Here is an 18,562-nt window from a genome sequence, read left to right as displayed (position 1 = left end):
TGAAAAGTGTTTTTACGCTCTGTACAGGCATCCACAAATAGGATGCAATGTTTCTGGTATAACATCAAACTACGTTAAGTCTGCCCGACGGAACAGTCAACAAATAGGATGATTTGAATTTTGGCAGAGTTTGGACACAACACTGCCTTACTTGCAGTTAACGGCTGCCTCTAGGGGGCATACACCCCATCGTCTTTGTCTCTTTAGGGCCAACATCATCATTTTGACAGAACACCCTGGATTGATAGTTGCGTGCATATACTGTATATGCACATGCGGACGTGCAAGAGACAAGCCAAGCTGACTGCGGTGGTGTATGTTTAGTGTTTATAGAGGATTCTAATTGACAACACCGAAATTAAAGGCTGTTTTTCCGTCAATCAGAGATAAGGGCACGGCAGAGAGAACGACGCTCACACAGAAGAAGGGACAGCTGACATTTCCGTCGCCGTTATTGGAACGGAATATCCAAAGCAATCTTATGAATAAGGAATCACGCCCGGCTGTGATAAACTGTCAGGCTCCATGCGGCAATTCAACATCACAAGTATTTGCCCAACGTGACTGCCGTCACCATGCACCATGAGTTGCCATGTTCGACAAGCACCCCATGACGGCACAGTGATGAGAGCAAACTCAACGCTTGTACATTTTCCAGTATCCAATGTAAATAATTAATCGCCTTGCATACACTTCATCTAAAAAGCCTCATCAGGGCATTTAAATGAGCCGGTGCTTTCAAGAATAAAGCAACACACTTGAGTATAAGAAAGCGGTTTAGGTGAGATAAAAGTAATTCCTTCGGTTATTGGCGTTTAAATGATCAGCACGCTCTTCGGCCGGAGTATCTTTCCCACCATGGGGCAAGATAAAGAACACTGCGGGAGACAGACAGCCTGTGTGTTTCTCACACTTGGCAGGTTAAAAGTGGCCGTCGATTCTGTGTTTGGTGAGGGAGCACATTAGCCGGAGGGTGAAGGACATGTTTAATGCCCTGGGAGGTGAGAAATGGCTCTGCACTCATGTAACATGCAACAACATCCACATAGTGGAGCAGCGTGTCGCTGAATAACCGGAGAGGTGGAAGACTCAATGAGCCCTGCAGGAGACACCGATAAAAACGAGGCACATTGCTTTGTCACGTCGCATTGAATTAACAAAATGAATGTTTACAAAAATGTACGCTTTTTTTCTAAATCATCAAAACAAATATCATTAAAACCCAATATCCCTCATAAAGTTCAGAATGCCCTCGAATATTCGGTGTGAGCATAACATGCTAGAACAAAAACAATAGATTCCTATGAAGGTGCACCAAAAATGCGAAGGTTTTTTTCCATCCAAGGTGACAAATCTTTTTCGATTTCGATCCGTCCAATTAGATTCAAGCCTTACATCACGTGCTAGGAGCCGCTGCTGTTACAGAAACGAGCCACGTGGTGACGGTTATTATAGTTTACTATATGTGACCCTGGACCACAAAACCAGTCTTAAGTAGCACGGGAACATTTTTAGTAATAACCAAGAATACATTGTATGGGTCAAAATTATAGATTTTTCTTATATGCCAAAAATCATTAGGATATTAAGTAAAGATCATGTTCTATGAAGATATTTTGTAAATTTCCTACCGTAAATATGTCAAAACTTTATTTTTGTCAGTAATATGCTATGATAAGGATTTTATCTGGACAATTTTAAAGGCGATTTTCTCAATATTTTGTTTTTTTTGCACCCTCAGATTCCAGAGTTTTAAATAGTTGTATCTCTGTCAAATACATCAAACCATACATCAATGGAAAGCTTATTTATTCAGCTTTCAGATGATGTAAAAATCTCAATTTTGAAAAATTGACCTTTAAGACTTTGTTGTCCAGGGTCACATATTATAGTTTAAACTATCATTTTTTTTTGTTAATTGAAATAAAATATCGCACTAAATATATATTTTTAAATGTTAACTAAAGAAATGTTGCCTTAGCAAGTTGAGGCACTAAATTATTAACTGAAAAAAAAACTAAAATGAAAATAAATGAAACTTGTACAGCAATATAAAAAATAAAAAAATAAAATGGAAACAATATTGCAACAAAGTAAACTAAAAATTAACATGAAACTAAAAATATAAAATGCTAAACATTCATAAAACTGCTATTAGATTGAAAACAAACCTATAATAACTCTGTCAAACCTTTATTCATTCATTTGCTTATTTTTCCGATACAATAAATCTTAAATGACTATTAATGAAGTTGCACCGTACATTATTTAACTTAACATCTTGTTTTACCTGAGGTGTTTTGTCTGACTACATATCATTTACCAAAACCATTTCTCAAACAACCAATCCACCTCATGTCCATCTTCCAGAATGTATGTGCAACATTGACTGAAGGTCACAAGCGTTAGCATTTACATACTGAATCAGCGCTGTTAGAGAACATCTTTAAACGCTTATAGAGTCAGAACGCGCCTGGAAACGGCTTACCGGCGCCTCAGATGCTCCTTCAGGCATTTTTTACCTCATTTGGCTTATTTGTAAAGTCGCATCAAAAACCTGAGGCAGAGGTGAGAGCCACGGAGAGAGCTTACAAAACGTGAGAGAAGACATTAGTGGGCATGAACGGGAAATAAAAGACAGGAGCTGGGGTGGAGCGTACAGAGAAAATAATGGTAAATATATGACACCTCGAGGTACATTAATTACTATAGAAAGATTACAAATATGTAAAAAAAAATATTTTTATTAGTAATAAGACATATATTATAGATGGGTTAGAGTTATGAAAAACATAATATAATACATGTACATACTAATAGGCGAACTGTACGCACGCACGCACACACACACACTTCAAATACAATTACTTCATTAATATTTACTTTGCATGTCATATGACTCGTTTTTACATTGAATCAATAACATTCAATCAATATGTTTAATTGCTGTCAGGATTGGAAGTGTCACTCACAGTTCGAGCTGTAGTAATGAGGAGCTGAAGGACAAAGATTCAACAGTGTGTGTGTATTTTTCTGCATGTTAGACACGACTGAACGTGTAGGAGAAGCCTCCCACATCACTGGCCAAACAAAGTTTCCTTCACTGACGCACTTTAAATATGTCTAAGCATATCAGTGTTCTGCAAGATTTCAGGATACGGCTCACATTTAATGCGTTATACGTGGAGTGTTTATTTTGAAAAGCACTTTGCTATATTCAGAGCGGCACAACTCCGCTGAACTGCTGCTGCAGTTGAAAGAGGACATGGCAGTTTGCAGACTTCTGAGAAAACAACGCGTCTCAGCGAGAACATTTATCACAGGAGGGCTGTCTTAAGACGGCGTACCCGACTCGATGTGCCTTAAGCAGGAAGCCTCTGAGGAATAAACACTAGATGGTTAAACACACCGTCTTTCCCCTCCAATTTCTCACGATGTAAGAGTACGCCAGGATTAAAAACAGAGGAGGTGTGGTTCTGAAGGTTCCGAGGGACAGCTGGCTGGAGATTGTGTCAAGAAGAGCACTGCTGGAGCTCTGAGGGATGGCTCAATTTGACTGGATAAATGGGGTTTGTGGAGAGACACGTGGCTCGTACTCAAGGTCAGTGTAATTGAAACTATGGAACAGGTTGTACAGAAAGCTGAGAGGAGAGAGAGAGACTTATCCATCACTCATGCGGCCACTTTATCAACTGCAGCCGTAACATGTTAGTTACGTAACGTCAGGCTTCTTGAAGGTTAGCTACACGTGATTAACCTTTGCACGCTCTGCATCAGATTGGGCTCAAAGCGCGTGTGTCCGGCAAACCGGCCGTAATGTGAGGCTATCACCCTGACCCATGTGTCTTTGAGATTTATTAGAACACACAAACTCGGCTGGAGAACCTTAAATGGTGTGCATGCAGGTGTGGAAGACAAAGGAATGTTCTAGGTTTAAAGTTACGGTTTATTACCACAGAAAATAAATTTGTTAAAACCGTAGGTTACTAAGATTAAAAAACATTTCCATTTCTTGAAATTAAATATAAGCTTGAATATTGTTTGAAAAACTTAAAATAAACGGAAATAAGTTTAATTTGAGACACTAAAATTATTAACTGAAGGTAAATAAAAATTAAACTTAAACTAAAATCGAAATAAAAATCATTTAAACCGCATACTTTAAACCTTAAAATCTATCGATAAATAATAAAAGTGCATAAAAAAGCTGCTGAATTAATAATTGCAAATGTAAAATTAATAAACGAGGGTTTACAGTAATTTACAACAGTTACTGCAATTAGGAAAAATGTGGATTTAAAAGTTTCAAGTTTTCAAAAACAGAAATGTACATCTTAAATGTTAGTAAAAATGTCTAATTTTCTACAAAAGATAATAAAAATATATAGATATATAGACAAAAAATATATAGACAATCAAATGATAATAGACAATCAAAAGCAAGTCACAGGTGCAATTGACATACTACAGAACAAGGCTTTAAAATAAGAACAGTTAAGTCAAGAAGAGGCTATAAATGGTTGACCACCAAAAATAAAACAAAATTACGATTCAACTTTGAAGTTGGCAGCTAAAGAAAAACACAAATTTATTTAAACCGCACATTGAACTGTATTCAACTGTTTGAACAAATGTGTCTTTTTGCCGGCATGCAGCATTTATAACTCTTCCTATGAGAAGGATAGAACAAAATAAAGATATTGCAAAAGAGAAACACACAGTCATATAGGGACAACGGAAATTGTTTCAATGCCCCAGGGATTGCAGACCTCTGTTTAAGAAGGCAGTTAGCTGTCATTGATTTTACACTAAAACAAAACAGTCAGTTGTAATGAAGACATAAAGACAGGTATCCGCTCAGCGCTGAAAGGGAAATGATACTCCATTACTGAACAGAACCATCCTGCTCAAATGACCGCTAGGCTTTTATTGTTGAAATAGGCTGGACAAAGCCTCTCGCGTCAGGTAATGTAGCTTTAAATCACATTAATGAGTGTAAGTACTGTTTGTACAGAAGGACCCAAGTCCTCTAACATCCCTGTTATCACATATATATATATATTGAATTAATTCATTTGATATCAATTTAGGAGATTTGGGAGATTAAAATAAATCTGTGATAGCATGAGTACATCAAATGGATGAAGATGAACAGGCAAATTTGTCCTTAGTGATCGATTTCTTCCTCTCATTCCTTGTGCCACTCGCATCCATCTTAGAGAATGAGTTATGAATACATGTCAAGTAGAGGCCAAGAGTAAATAATGAAATAAATCTGTTGTCACTCATTGACATTAATCGACAAACACATCCATGCTAAAAAACAACCACAAAACTCTGTCCAAAACACAATAAACAATTTAATGGATTTAATGGTTATAATGGGAATTGTATTGGGTTAATGGAAACTATAATGGTGTATACTGGTATGTGACGGATTCTATTGGTGGGATGTTATCTGGGGCCGATGGGAACCAAAACACACTACCAAAAGCAATTTTGTAATGGTTATGGTTTATATATGATATCTATGATGGGTTCTTTTGGGTTTCTATTGTTTTTTTTCAGATGGATTTTAACTTGAGAGACAGAACCAGCATCCAGCCTTGTCATTTACTTTAGCAAAGCTTTTCACAAATTCTGAAACATTCATTCCTATGAAGACATTTATGCATTTGGCAGATCCTTTATTCAAAGCTACTCACAGTATATTAAAGGTATATTATATTCACCATATACATTCTGTTTCAGTATGCGCCTTCCCCCACAACCTTCATGCTTGAGCTACAGAAACACTATTATATGTAAATATTGTTAGTCATAACGGGGCACAATTTGGTATTGTCTAAATTAAAAACAAGCCAAACCCTTTCAGAAAGGTTTTCACAGGGTTCCCATGCGTCCTGGAAAATTAATAACAAATTTAAAATGTCCTGGAAAATCTTGTCCTGGTTTTTTTTTCTCATTAATTGAGGAAGAAATCATACTATTTACAGTTGGTCCAAAATAATGAACGTTAATAGTATAAAGCGCTCTAGAGGACTCTTACTAAAAAAGAGACAAGTATTATGAAATACTTGGTTTAGTCTTATTGTGACGTAGTGACGCTGCGATGTGTTGGCGGTTGAATGTGTGGCAGATAATAGGCCCTTTTCACAATGACGTCACTTAACTTCCGCCTTTTTGCAAAGCAGTGTATCATAACATCCGTCTAGCAACAAACAAGAAGAAGAAGAAGAAGAACTTCCGTTTTGCCGTCGCGCTGGAATTTAACAACAGTGAGAAAAAAAACTGACAGAACACGTTTTCAAGTACTTGTCCTAGCACCTTCGCTAACACAAAAAGAAAACAATACACTTACCTTCATAATCAAACAGGTACTGTTCAACGAAGAATTTTTATCCTTTCTCTAGCTTTGATCTTGTCGTTAGCGAAAATTTGTCTGCAAGACGTTGTACATCATCTAGACGTATTTGTGGCAGATGTGCAAGCCACTTGGTAAACTCCATTCTGAGGCTCTAGCGGAAGTAACTTCTTCTTCTTGAGTTTTACTCGCGGTTGGCAAATCAGCTTATAGGTGCATTACCGCCACCTTATGAACTGGAGTGCTAGCGGAAGTAATGATACACTGCTTCGCGGCAGACGGAAGATGCGTGACTTCATGTGAAAAGGGCATATTGTGAAATGGAAAAGCGATTGAATGTTTAGTGGTTGTTTACTGGTAAGCAGGTACTTAAATTTGTTAACATGAATGTTTGCATAGTAGTAATGTTAATACGGTAAAGGCTAGGGGTTGAAACGGTAGAATATCAATATGTGAACATTTCTACCTTCGTTTTACGAATGTTGTAAGTTGTTGCATCCCATGACAAATTGTCTCGCAAAGTAATCCTCAAATGCATATCGAAAAAGTGTCACAGAGAAAAGGAAAGAGTTTGTAGCTCTTGAACAAAGTCTGGAAGAACTGCAAGAGAGTTTAAAGCAAGTGCACTAAAATTGATAACGTTCACTAAAATTCCTAAAGTTCAGTATTTTGGTGTTCATTGGACCTTAAAAATGCGTTTTCAGTAGATATGTATGTTGTTTCGACTTTTTGTGACTAATCTAATTAATATCAATCAATTATTTGTGAAAGTAAATGGAAGATTTTTTTCAGACTCATTGTAATGATTATTTTGTGAATTTACCGTTGGAAGTAAAGGAAAGGGAAAGCTTAAATGAGAAAAGCTTTGGCATTGCTGATTTATAATAAATAATATGTTTGGAGAATTTCTATTTTATTTTTGTTAAATAATTTTCATAAATTGTATGTTTTGTTAAAGACTAGATTACTATAGGTTACTTGTCTAATTTCCATCGTAATGATTGTCCTGGAAAAGTCTGGGACAGTCCTGGAAAAGAGTGGGAAAGCTGTTTTCAGGAGGTTAAACTGCATCAAACTGAGTGTGTATTTGAAACTCTAAAAAATAATTAGAAGGACTGAAGCCATTCAAAGCAAAGAGAAACCAAATTACTGTTCTTCATTGGGGTGCCTGGAGCTCGTGGGACAATTACTGAAAAATTAATGAGGAGCTCAACATCCTGCAGTTTGGTCAGAGGAAAAGCATGCTTTATTAGATGAGAATTGTGCCTATCCTCTGATTTCCAGGCAGCCTAATGCCGTCTATCTGTCCTCGACTCCTTCAAGTAAACTAATACAAAAACAGCAGTAAACCACCATGACAAATTCATATTTTCTTTGCTTTCGACTAAATCCCCCGTCACTTGAACAAAGCACAGCTCTCCCCCCGTGGTGTAGACGAGAGTGCCGTTGTTACGTCTCAAGGAGAGTCTGGCGGTGAATAATGCAGTGAACCTGTGTGAAAAATGTGTCGCTGAAGAGAATCTGCACCGATCCTCAACACAGCACAAATCGCTGTAGAAGATTAAACAGGAATTCTGCCTGTTTAAAGTTTCATACAGGACAGCACATCTTTTGGGAAGACCAAATTGGATGAAATTATACCGAGAATTTTGTCAGAAAAGAGAGGAAATGTTTTTCTATGAAAAGCAAAAAATGACATGGAAATGGATTCAACGAAAGCAAAACTCTCAAAATGAATATAAAAAGACTGTCTATGCCTAAAGACATTATAAAATAGCATTTGCTGTACATTTTAAAATGTTTTTTTCCTTATTTATTTATTTATTTATTTAAAAGTGTTAAAGCGAATGAAACTGCTCTCACTGTACATACAATAAAAGTTAACGGTGACCATAACGGTGGCTCCCAAGGCATGATTTTCAGGCCCTAGTCACCATTCACTTTCATTATAAGGAAGAAAAAAGCTCCTTTTGAGTTTTATACGAAAAAGTAAATCATACAGATATGAAGTGACATAAGTAAATGAGATAGTTGCCCAAAAATAAAAATTCTGTCATCATTTACTCAATGGCGGTACCTATTCACTTCTATTGTATGGACACCAAACCAATGCAAGTCAATGGGTAGCGCCATTGTTAGGTTACTGACATTCTTCAAAATATCTTCTTTTATATTTTGCAGAAGAAAAATAAGGCATACATGTTTAAAATGACAAGAGGGTGAGTAAATAATGACTTTTCATTTATGGACGAACTATCCCAATAACCAACAATCATATTTGGGTGCACTATCCCTTTAACTTGCATCATGTGATGCCCATTTCTGAGAGAAACAAACAAAATATACTGAGAGATAACACAAGCTTCACTCAAGCAAGTTTTATTGAATCAGCGTCTTACAATTAATCTTTGAAACAGTCTTTCAGTGCTTGCCTTGGATCTCGCGTCTGCACTGAATGGGCTCACAGACTCGAAATCAATCCGAGCATCTCTGCCAATCGGAAAGCGGCTCTCAGCTGACACCTGCCGCCACGACTCGCTTTCTCACAGCGGAGGATAAGAAGCAAAGCGGGAGAGAGTGAATTGGAGCAAGAGGGGAAAAGAAGAAAAACTATTAGATACTGTTGGCTAATTTGTGCTGCTCTGCTCCAAAGATTTCTGGCAGCTCAACAGACTACTGAAGTCAGGGGATGAGGATTACAGGCTCTTTATTTATGGATTGAAAGGGTAGAAGACGATGAATCTGGCCAATGATAAGGTCTTGATGTGTGATAAAAGCAAACACACACACATGCGCACACACACAGGGACCAGCAATGGGAGCCAAGCGGCAGGGACAGCTGTATAGATCTCGACTCTAATGCACGCCCTCTCAAAAGCTGTAAATGAGATGATTAAAAAAGAGTAAAATGTGAAAAAAAATATATGAGTCCTAGATAAATATCTCAATAAACACAGCATATCCTTTTATTATTTCCCTGCTGTCTCATAAAAAAATATCAGCCCCGATGAATGACCGCAGGTGTCCGTATGTGCACTAGAATGTAAAAAGCTTTGAACAAACCATCAAAATAGCTCAGCAGGGCCGTAAACCCACAAATCCAAATAGTGCTAGAATTACAAAGCTCTCGTTCCTCAGGACAAACATATGCTGCTGGTTGGGACAAATAAACCGTAAACAAAGACTTTCCTAGATTTAAAGGTGGTGCAGGAGATGATGGGTATCACAGCCAGAACTAAAAAGCAATGAATTGGTGCAAAGCAATCGTTCTGTAAAACGTATGTCATCATGTCAACCTGTATGATTTTCTTCTTCTGCAGAACACAAAATAAGATATTTCGAAGAATGTTGGTAACCGAACAATGGCGGTACCCATTGACTTGCATTGGTTTTGTGCCCACACAATATAAGTGAATGGGTACCGCTGTGGTTCGGTTACCAACATTCTTCAAAATATCTTACTTTGTGTTCTGCAGAAGAAAGTCATACAGGTTTAAAATGACAAGAGGGCGAGTAAATTATGACATAATTTTCATTTTTGGGTGAACTATCGCTTTAAAAGTCAAGCCCGGTTATAGAGCTGAAGTAAACACTTACTCTACCAGTCCAGAGGTCAAAAGTATTAGAAAAAAACCCCAGTGCACCTAAAAATAAAAATATTGCCAGCCATGTCATTCCAGATTATGATTTTCTGTCATCTGCTGAAACCACCAGAGACTTCAATGCCGTCAAACCTGGCACAATATTGTCATATCACATTTAAGCAATAAGGCATGAGAGGCTGTGATATATTGCCGTGAGCGTTTTATAATTTAATGTACCCAACAGCATATTCTATTCACTTTCACTGTATGGACAAAAACAGCCAAAGCATTCTGCAAAAATCTCATCGGCGTTCTGCGGGAAACCAAGTAAAAATTCATATTTGTTTATAATGACATAAATGTGAGTAAATGATGACAGGATTTTCAATGTTGGGTGGAACAAATGCTGCCATGGAGGCACATTAGAGAAATATTACAGCTCACATTGCTTTGATGAATCCAGAAAAGTTTTCTTAAAGTGTGAGGGACAAGAGGGGATAAGGATGTTACGTGATGAATTAAGACACTCTCGCTCATTAAATTTTTTTAATGAGTTTACATCCAACCACTTCAGAGCCCTTGGTTAAGGATCAGCTCTTGTTATTGTAAATCCTTCTGTATTTTAGGAGTTGTGCGCATCATCCGTTTTCCTAATCCAGGACCTGCTACCCTCCACGCCGCTCTCCAGAACAACATTTTTAAGTGTAGCCCTACCTCATCAAAAGCTGCAAGGAAACATATAGTGGGCTGGGATTCAGGAGTCGAGAAGCCAATATTCTTATTCTTTCTCACCTTCTCTCTTCTGTTGAGTCATACTTATGTAGTCACGAGAAGGACACGTTCTGCCAGTTTCATTGATTGGACCCAGCACTCCTGACACAAAGATTTCACATCCAGGGTCAAACACTGGCCTTCTCCAGCCCCACTAGCAACCATTTGGGTTTTCCAAATTCCATTTCTAATTCAAAGACACCGGCAGGCCTATGTTGTCTGGGTCACTCAGAAAATAAGTTATTGAAAGAAGTTCACTTTCAGACAGACATCTGTCAAGCCCGTCTCAAGTCAACGTGTAATATTTCATCAGAAAGCGGTACGGAGACGAGCTGGACTCGCTCACCTTGGCTTTGTGGCACTACGGAGCCGAAGTGATGAAATATTCCGCTCACAGATTCATTTGAAGTACTGCTGTTTCCCACCCGGGTTTCATCTCGACACTCAACTGAAGAGTACTCGACATTTATACGATTTCAGTTTTAAAAACATACATGCTTGAGGTCTAAGTGGCTTCAAGCTCAATCCAAATTAATGGTAAACTTGATAATAATCCTCTCTAGAGTTTAACGGGCGAGTGGGATTTCCCTTCGCTAGAAATGCAATAATCCTGAACGATCCAAAAAACATTCGCTGAATAAATGGTTTGTCCCGTGTGCCTTACATGCACACCGACGGGATGTAAATAAATGCATGGTTCGTCATAGCCCCTGAAACTACAACAACGTGCGGAAATGCACATCACAACACATTACACAGCCCTGCGGCGCTCAAGCTGCTAAATATGCACATCCGCTTAAGCGCTAAAGCATGATATCTCTCATTCTCTGGGAACCGGCTATCAAAGACGTACAGATAAATCAATAGTCACTTTGCATGACTTGGAAAAGGAGTCCGGCAGAGACTTCCATCCAATCCGGAGAGAGCCGAGCTCTTGGAGAAAGCAATTAAGTCTTTAAAATGAGAAAGCCATAGCATTAGTATTATAGCTATAATGTGCAACAGAGAGAGAGAGAGGGATTATTCAAAAAAGATGAGTGACACATTCTCACTAGTTCTGCTTAACGCTGATGATAAGTCAACGTGACAAGCCTCAGTCTGTCACCGTTCGCTGCTTTTTTGCTCGTTTTCAACTTTACACTTCTTTTTTCGACTAATTGTCTCTCTCCTGTACGGTACACAGCACCAAGAGATCGCAGTCCTGGCAGGCGCTATTTGTCATGCGTGAAGCATACACGGACCCCTCTGTTTTACTGCATCCCTACCTCGCTCTGCGCCCATTTTCTCACTTTCTCCATGTACGTTAGGCAGATACAGGGATTCGGTTTTCTTATCGAACACGATGTTCAAGTTGAGCTGATATTCTTGTGTTGTATTTGCAAGTATCTGCGGGTCTGGTTGTCTCCTAGATGATTTGACCAAAAATAGTTTGCAGAAAGAATGTGAAACACAAAACTAGGTTCAAGTAAAAAATGTCCAAATCTGTGCATGAGACAAGTACACCGCCGTGTGCACTAGGTGAGCGCTCGGCATGCTTAAGCCGCGGTCACACTTGACTTTTCCCTCCATTGACTTCCATTTAAATGCATGCGAATGCGACAGACCGGAAATCCAAACCCGTCCAACGATATTTCGCATTTCGCTGGGTAGCAAAGTTCTAGTTTGGCGAACTCTGACCTGCGAATTCTCGTCACGTAAGTGCGTGAGACCAATACAAGATCAAAATGTCACAGCGTGACCTCTCGGTACAGAAACGTAAAAAATGGGGGAATCGCGCCCGCCCATTTTCGTACCACCGTCCGAACGATCTTTGCATGCTCAAAGTCAAGTCTGACCGCGGCTTTATACCGCAATAAAACAAACTCCACGGGCAGACTTTCTCAGCCTCAAGGACCTGAGAATCCACCTCCAAATCATTCTCTTTTTTTATCCGGTGAGGACAAACACAATCCTTCAGAGAAACAATCAACAAAATGACTTTGTCATGGTTTTCAACGCTAGAGTCTAGATTTGGTCCCTTGCTGTTCTATCTGATAAGGTTTCCTAAGGCAAACAGAAGCTCTTTGAGTGAATCCAACGTCCAAATATTTAACATGAAGTCCTCCTATCCTATCTCCTATCTCTCTCTCTCCCTTAGTCGTGGTCCCCATTTTAGTCTGGAGTCTGTTTTTATTCCCAAAGGGCTGAAATGGGATGAGAAAAAGATTATTGCCTGCATGCGCGTTTATGCGACGTCCTGAAGATATTTCTCCCGCATCCGGGTTTTCCCATTAGAATTGGCCTTAGAGTCAATTCATAATCTCTTCTGCTATTGACTGACACACACGGCTCCCAGTTCCAATGCCCCGGGGTTGACCTTTGACATGAGAGAAGGTTGCAATAAATGCATTGATGCAGACAGAAAACAGCACTATTTTATGCACTATTTTAAGTCAATGTGTTTGGTGCTTGCTACTGTAAAGACACAAGGGAACTGAGGGCTGTCTATCACGGTGATAAAAATGTGCTCAAAACTCACGGCTCAGAGACTCCTCCATATCTGGAAAGCTTTCATAAAATGAAGTTTGGATGAATCACCGGGTTCTATTCATGAAGTATAAAAAGGCCATCAGAGAATAAGACGGGGAAAAAGGGTGAGCTCATGCGTGTCCGCCTTGGCAGTTACGTCTGGACAAAAAGAGCGTCCGGTAATGTGATATGAAGGGTGACCTCCCCCGTGGGATGGCGGGGAAGCTAAGAGGATCATGCACCTACTCATGGAGCTTTGGCTTATATCTCATAGACATAGATCACCTGGGCAGATGAGTGAGAAATTGCCCATTAAAATAAAAAAGGCATGCGAGTGTCCTGCGGCGGTTTTCTGCCCGTGTCGATAACGTCAACGTCTAGCGTACAACAATGCTATGGATCGCTTTGATAGCCTCATTGTAATAATACAATTCCATTTTATCGCTGCAAGGTTAGCAAGCTAGCGCGTGATGGTTGGGAGCGGGGAGTTAAGAGATATTTATGAGATTCCTGTTCTCCTGTAAGACTGATCCAGAATAAATCAATACTCATTTTTTTTCCGCTTCCACTCCAAGGCTAGACACAATAATAGGCGAAATCTTAAAATATTCTATATCTCAGCTTCATTTGATATCTCATTCGGTCAGTCAGTTCTCGTATGCTGGAGGCCAAGGTCAGCTGGCTCTTTAACGTTTTATCTGTCTAGCGTTCAGATCAAGCTGTTGCACAAAGAAAGATGGATCTGGGGCAGGAGGAGAGATGAAATTGGTCAACACTAAATCAACAAGCGTTCATCTCCCCCAGCCTTAAACAAGATACACAAACACACACACTAAAGCTGCGTTCCCACCAAAGGCGAATGAAGCGTTAAGCGCGAGTGATTTACATGTTAAGTCAATGCAAAGACGCGATAAGACATCCTGCCACGCGAATTGAGCGTTTCGGGCATTTGACGCGTGTTCAACAGAACAAAAAATGTATAAAACAATTTTTCCTACTATGGTAGTCAATTGCGGACAAGAACTGTTTGGTTACAAGAATTCTTACAAACATCTTTCTTTGTGTTTATCAGAACAAAGAAATTTATACAGATTTGGAACAACTTGAGGGTATTTAACCTGCAAATATTGTTTCGATATGAAGCCATTTCTGTTGGCAGCAGTAGGCAACAGTATTTCACACTTAAAACGACTGTAACAGTGCATTTAAAATGATTTACATCAATTCGCCTATTTCACAAAATGGCGACAGAGACCGGAAGTAGGGAAAAACTTTTTCCGGCCCTACTGCTGTCATAGCCATTCATTCATTCATTCAGCTTGTTTTCTCACAGGCATTCATTTTATTTACCAAAAACAAAAGTAGCATATGTTGTCCGATTTATTCATGGTTTACTGGGAGATGTAAAAATAGGGAAAACAAACATTACAAAAACATTGTTTTTTGAGCGATTTATTTATTATCAAGGTCTGATATATGTTAGACAAATTAGCATAAAGGGAGCGCTAAATGCCTAACTTCTTCTGGCAACTGTTCTGTGCAGTGAATGGAGCTAGAGCACTGACCACACAAGCGTTTACCCTACTTCCGGTTTGTACACGTCACGCTGTGAAATAGGTCTATAACACCGCACTAACCCTTTAGAATATTAATATTTGCCATTTCTTTTCTTTCAAATACATCATCGTGTAAGACATTTCATCTAAAAACTCTGTTACCCTATTTTCAATAATTTCCACAAATAAGCAATCCATAAACATGAAAGGGCACAGCTGTAGTCAGGTGTGTGGGTTGACTGTAATTTGGGTGACTGTTAAAGTAAAGGGGCTGGTGATGATGTTTTCTCATGCAGGGGAAGATAAGCCACTGCAAGGCGAAATGATTCAGACTCATATCAGCCCAGCTCAATAAGCCGGCAAAATATGACGGAAATTAATATTCATTGCATACCAATAGGATAAGGTGCATGAGGCGCAATATACAATGCCTTCAATATTGCAATATATGGAAGTCCAACAATTCTCTATCATCTCCAAGCCTCTGCAAGGGTTTTAAATTCAGGACGGAAAATAGTCCCCCAGTAGCATAACCTTGGAATGACTAACAGAGGCCCGGAGGGAAATATTCGGCTGTAGGTAGGTACCATGGTGTCTGGAATGACAGGCCTCTAATTCCATATCCGCCTGATAGCGTTGATCTATTCTGATGTGGCCCGCATGCCCGCTCTGCATTTCCATCTCAGCAGGCTGTGTGAGATTCAGACCGCCCGGCGAGCGCCGGTCCCACGTAAAGCGAATGTAACGTGCATCAAGTAACCATGACCTGACGCAAGTCTGTCGGCACTCTAATCTTCAAAGTCCCCGAGGTGCGAGGGCACATGTTGTCCGCGCTGGACATCCACTGCCGGGATGAAACCCTTGGGCCTGTTAACCTACTTCCTGGAAAGGAAAGTTTGTGTGATGAGACAGAATATTTCATGGTCACATTGATAACACAGAACTGGAACGATTATGATCTGCTGTTTAACTAGAGTCAGACATATGCAAGTGATGGCTGGTACCAAATAGGACAGCTGTTAAATGGATAGTTTACACAAAAAATGAAAAAACGTTCTTTCTTCAGCAGAACACAAAAGAAGATATTTTGAAGAATGTTGATAACCAAAAAGCATGGGCACCTATTGACTTCCATTGTATGGACACAATACAACAGAGACATTTCTCAAAATAACTTCTTTGGTGTTCCACTGTAAAAAAAAAGACTCGCGTGTTTTAACAACATGAGGGTGAATAAATGATGAAGGATTTTTTAAACTATCCCTTTCCTAATACTTATTATTAGTAAAGGGATAGTTAAAAATATTTTAAATTACTACTCAATTATGAGAACATTGTCTGGTACTCCAATTCTCAAAACCAAGATTTTGCATTGAATATATATTATACTAAATATACAGCCCTTATATTCCCTCTTTTATAGTTCAAATTGAACATAAAAAATCTCTTTAGAAAAACAAAGAACTCAGGGAGCTATGTGCCTGCCGCCAAACAACTGAACCGACAACTGCCAAATCCAACGCTGACAATGTGCAGTTAAGACCCTTAAAAACAAGTGAGTTACAGTAAACACTTTAACTCTGAAAACAACATCAACATCAGCAACTGTGCGCTCTGATGTACTGTTTTCAGGACTGTGAAAACACAAGCTGTCAATCGAATCAGTAAAATCTGACACTTGTTCTTCACAAACCGGCACAGTCACCACATCTATATTATCTATAGACACAAGCAATATATATTAGGTCTGAAGCTAATTGGTGCTATGAAGATACGAGTCACGATCTGCATGGGCTGCAAGAACAGAAGAGTCAGCTGAGGTCATATTCATGACAGGTTCACGTGTCAGAGGTCAGGGGTTAATCACCTGTGCTTCCTGTCACTGGGCCTCTTGGGAAAATTCCTGGATGTGTGTTCAGTTGGCCAGCTCTGTCATTTATGGCCTTGGCCTTGCCCTCTCTCTCTCTCTCCTAGGCCAAAAATTTGTGGAACATGACATGGCAAACCAATGACAACATGTTACATTGTAAGACTGGCCAGATGAAGACTGACACTCTATAAGAAGTCTCGAGTCATGACAAACACGGTTTCAATTTGTAGCATCAGTCTTAATTTAATCCTCACTTTTACATCAATTTTAAGTGAAACATACAATTTCAGGGCAATGTTCCTAACAATACAAGATAAAACCTTAACTAAGACAGACAACCCGCTTTATCATCATATCTAACTTTTCCTTGAACAATTCAGCCAAGCAGGCGTTCTTCTGAGCAGTACTTCAATTACCGTTTGATGGTGGCAGAATAGATTTATCTCGGTAGCCTTGTAGTAATTGAGCGGATGATACCGGCGGTCATTAATATTCAGGTGTCTCAATGTGATTATGCCTTTCCAAGTTTGAAAAATTGTAATCCATTAGAGCAAGTTTAAAGGCGTGATTCAAACAGAAAAAGGCTATCGAGATACACTTTCGAGACCTTAAATTCAAGAGTTTGTTTGAGTATGGAAGAAACCTACAGTCGTTTCAGCAAAATCAGCAGACAGGGCTATTTTAATAGGGAAGGTCTCAGTGGATGTACATTTCACTGTAAAGCTCAGAGCTCTCTCTAGCTCACGCTGTAAGGTCATCTGAAGTCCAGCCAGACCCTCAGCTGATGTGGGTTATATTTAGATCTGAGCGTGGACGGGGTCGAAGGGGCCAAACAATAAAATCTTTGCACATGGGAACTGCTCTCAATTTTGGAGGTCACCATGCCTGAGCTACTGAAGCTATTGTCAATAGACAATAATGTCCCATAAATTCAAAATGAGGGTTTGGTTACGATAACAGGCAAAGGGTTGAAATAAAAGATTTTGTGTGAGCAACACTTTGGTGTGAAATTGAAAATAAAGACTTAAGTCCAAGACTGGAGCAAACATGGTGCAAACTATGATAATATATATAGACCACAAACAACGCTGATCCAACGCTGGTCCAGAAGAACTTCCCGTTTCAGTTTTTTAACACTACAAAATACAACCAACAGAACAGTTATAACTGAATCAAAAAACAAATTTCTTCGATTTTTATTATACAAAGTATATATACTGTATACAGTACATATATATAAGATTAAAAAGAATAATATTCAATAAATAAATCTGAAACCGGAAGTGCTTCTGGACCAGCATTTTGTGAAGAGAGTTGTAGACAGAGCTCAGTAAGTAGCTGCTTTAGGGTCAACAGAATAAACAGAAGAATTTTTTAGAGAACTGTATTATGGGTAAACAGAGAAAAGACACATTTAAATCTTCTCTAAGCACAGAAAACTCAATATATTCACTTTGAACCTGTAAAATACGAATTAGAAACTATATTAAACTATTCCTCCGTCGACAGCATCACGCATTAAGAGGTAATTAAGAGACCAAAATGTATTTTTAGGCCCTCAGGATTCTAACTGTATTTGAAACTGTATTTCACTTTGTGATTTTCAGGTGGAAAACGTCTTCTTTAATCACATGCTTTGAAAACGGGAAAAAAAACATTCCGCTTGCATTCAACTTTTTCCTCTTCATTTTTCTTCCAGAGAGAATCCGGAGATCAATAGGATTCCGGTTAAATAACGATAATGAAGTTTCTCATTAAGTTCTTTTGTGATAAAGCGAAATGCAGAGCCTCCCCACAAAAAGCCAAGTTTAAGAAAGAAACACAAAGCCCTCAAGGGAAAGCAGTTAACAATAGACAGGTGAGTAATCGTGTCGGGTTAGAGCACTTCTGTTCTTTTAATGACTGCATA

The 18,562-nt window shown here is 39.0% G+C and overlaps 2 protein-coding genes across 10 annotated transcripts in view; one reads left to right on the top strand and one right to left on the bottom strand.

Moving 5' to 3' along the window:
- The window catches only part of tspan9a (tetraspanin 9a), a 169,030-nt gene that overhangs the window by 21,501 nt on the left and 128,967 nt on the right, over positions 1-18,562 (bottom strand). The gene's annotated exons all lie outside the window — the stretch shown is intronic.
- The window catches only part of ttc38 (tetratricopeptide repeat domain 38), a 114,043-nt gene that overhangs the window by 40,531 nt on the left and 54,950 nt on the right, over positions 1-18,562 (top strand). The gene's annotated exons all lie outside the window — the stretch shown is intronic.

This window comes from Triplophysa rosa, linkage group LG12, assembly GCF_024868665.1.
Source record: "Triplophysa rosa linkage group LG12, Trosa_1v2, whole genome shotgun sequence".
Taxonomy (NCBI): Eukaryota; Metazoa; Chordata; class Actinopteri; order Cypriniformes; family Nemacheilidae; genus Triplophysa; species Triplophysa rosa.
This window is presented reverse-complemented; position numbering and strand designations above follow the sequence as displayed.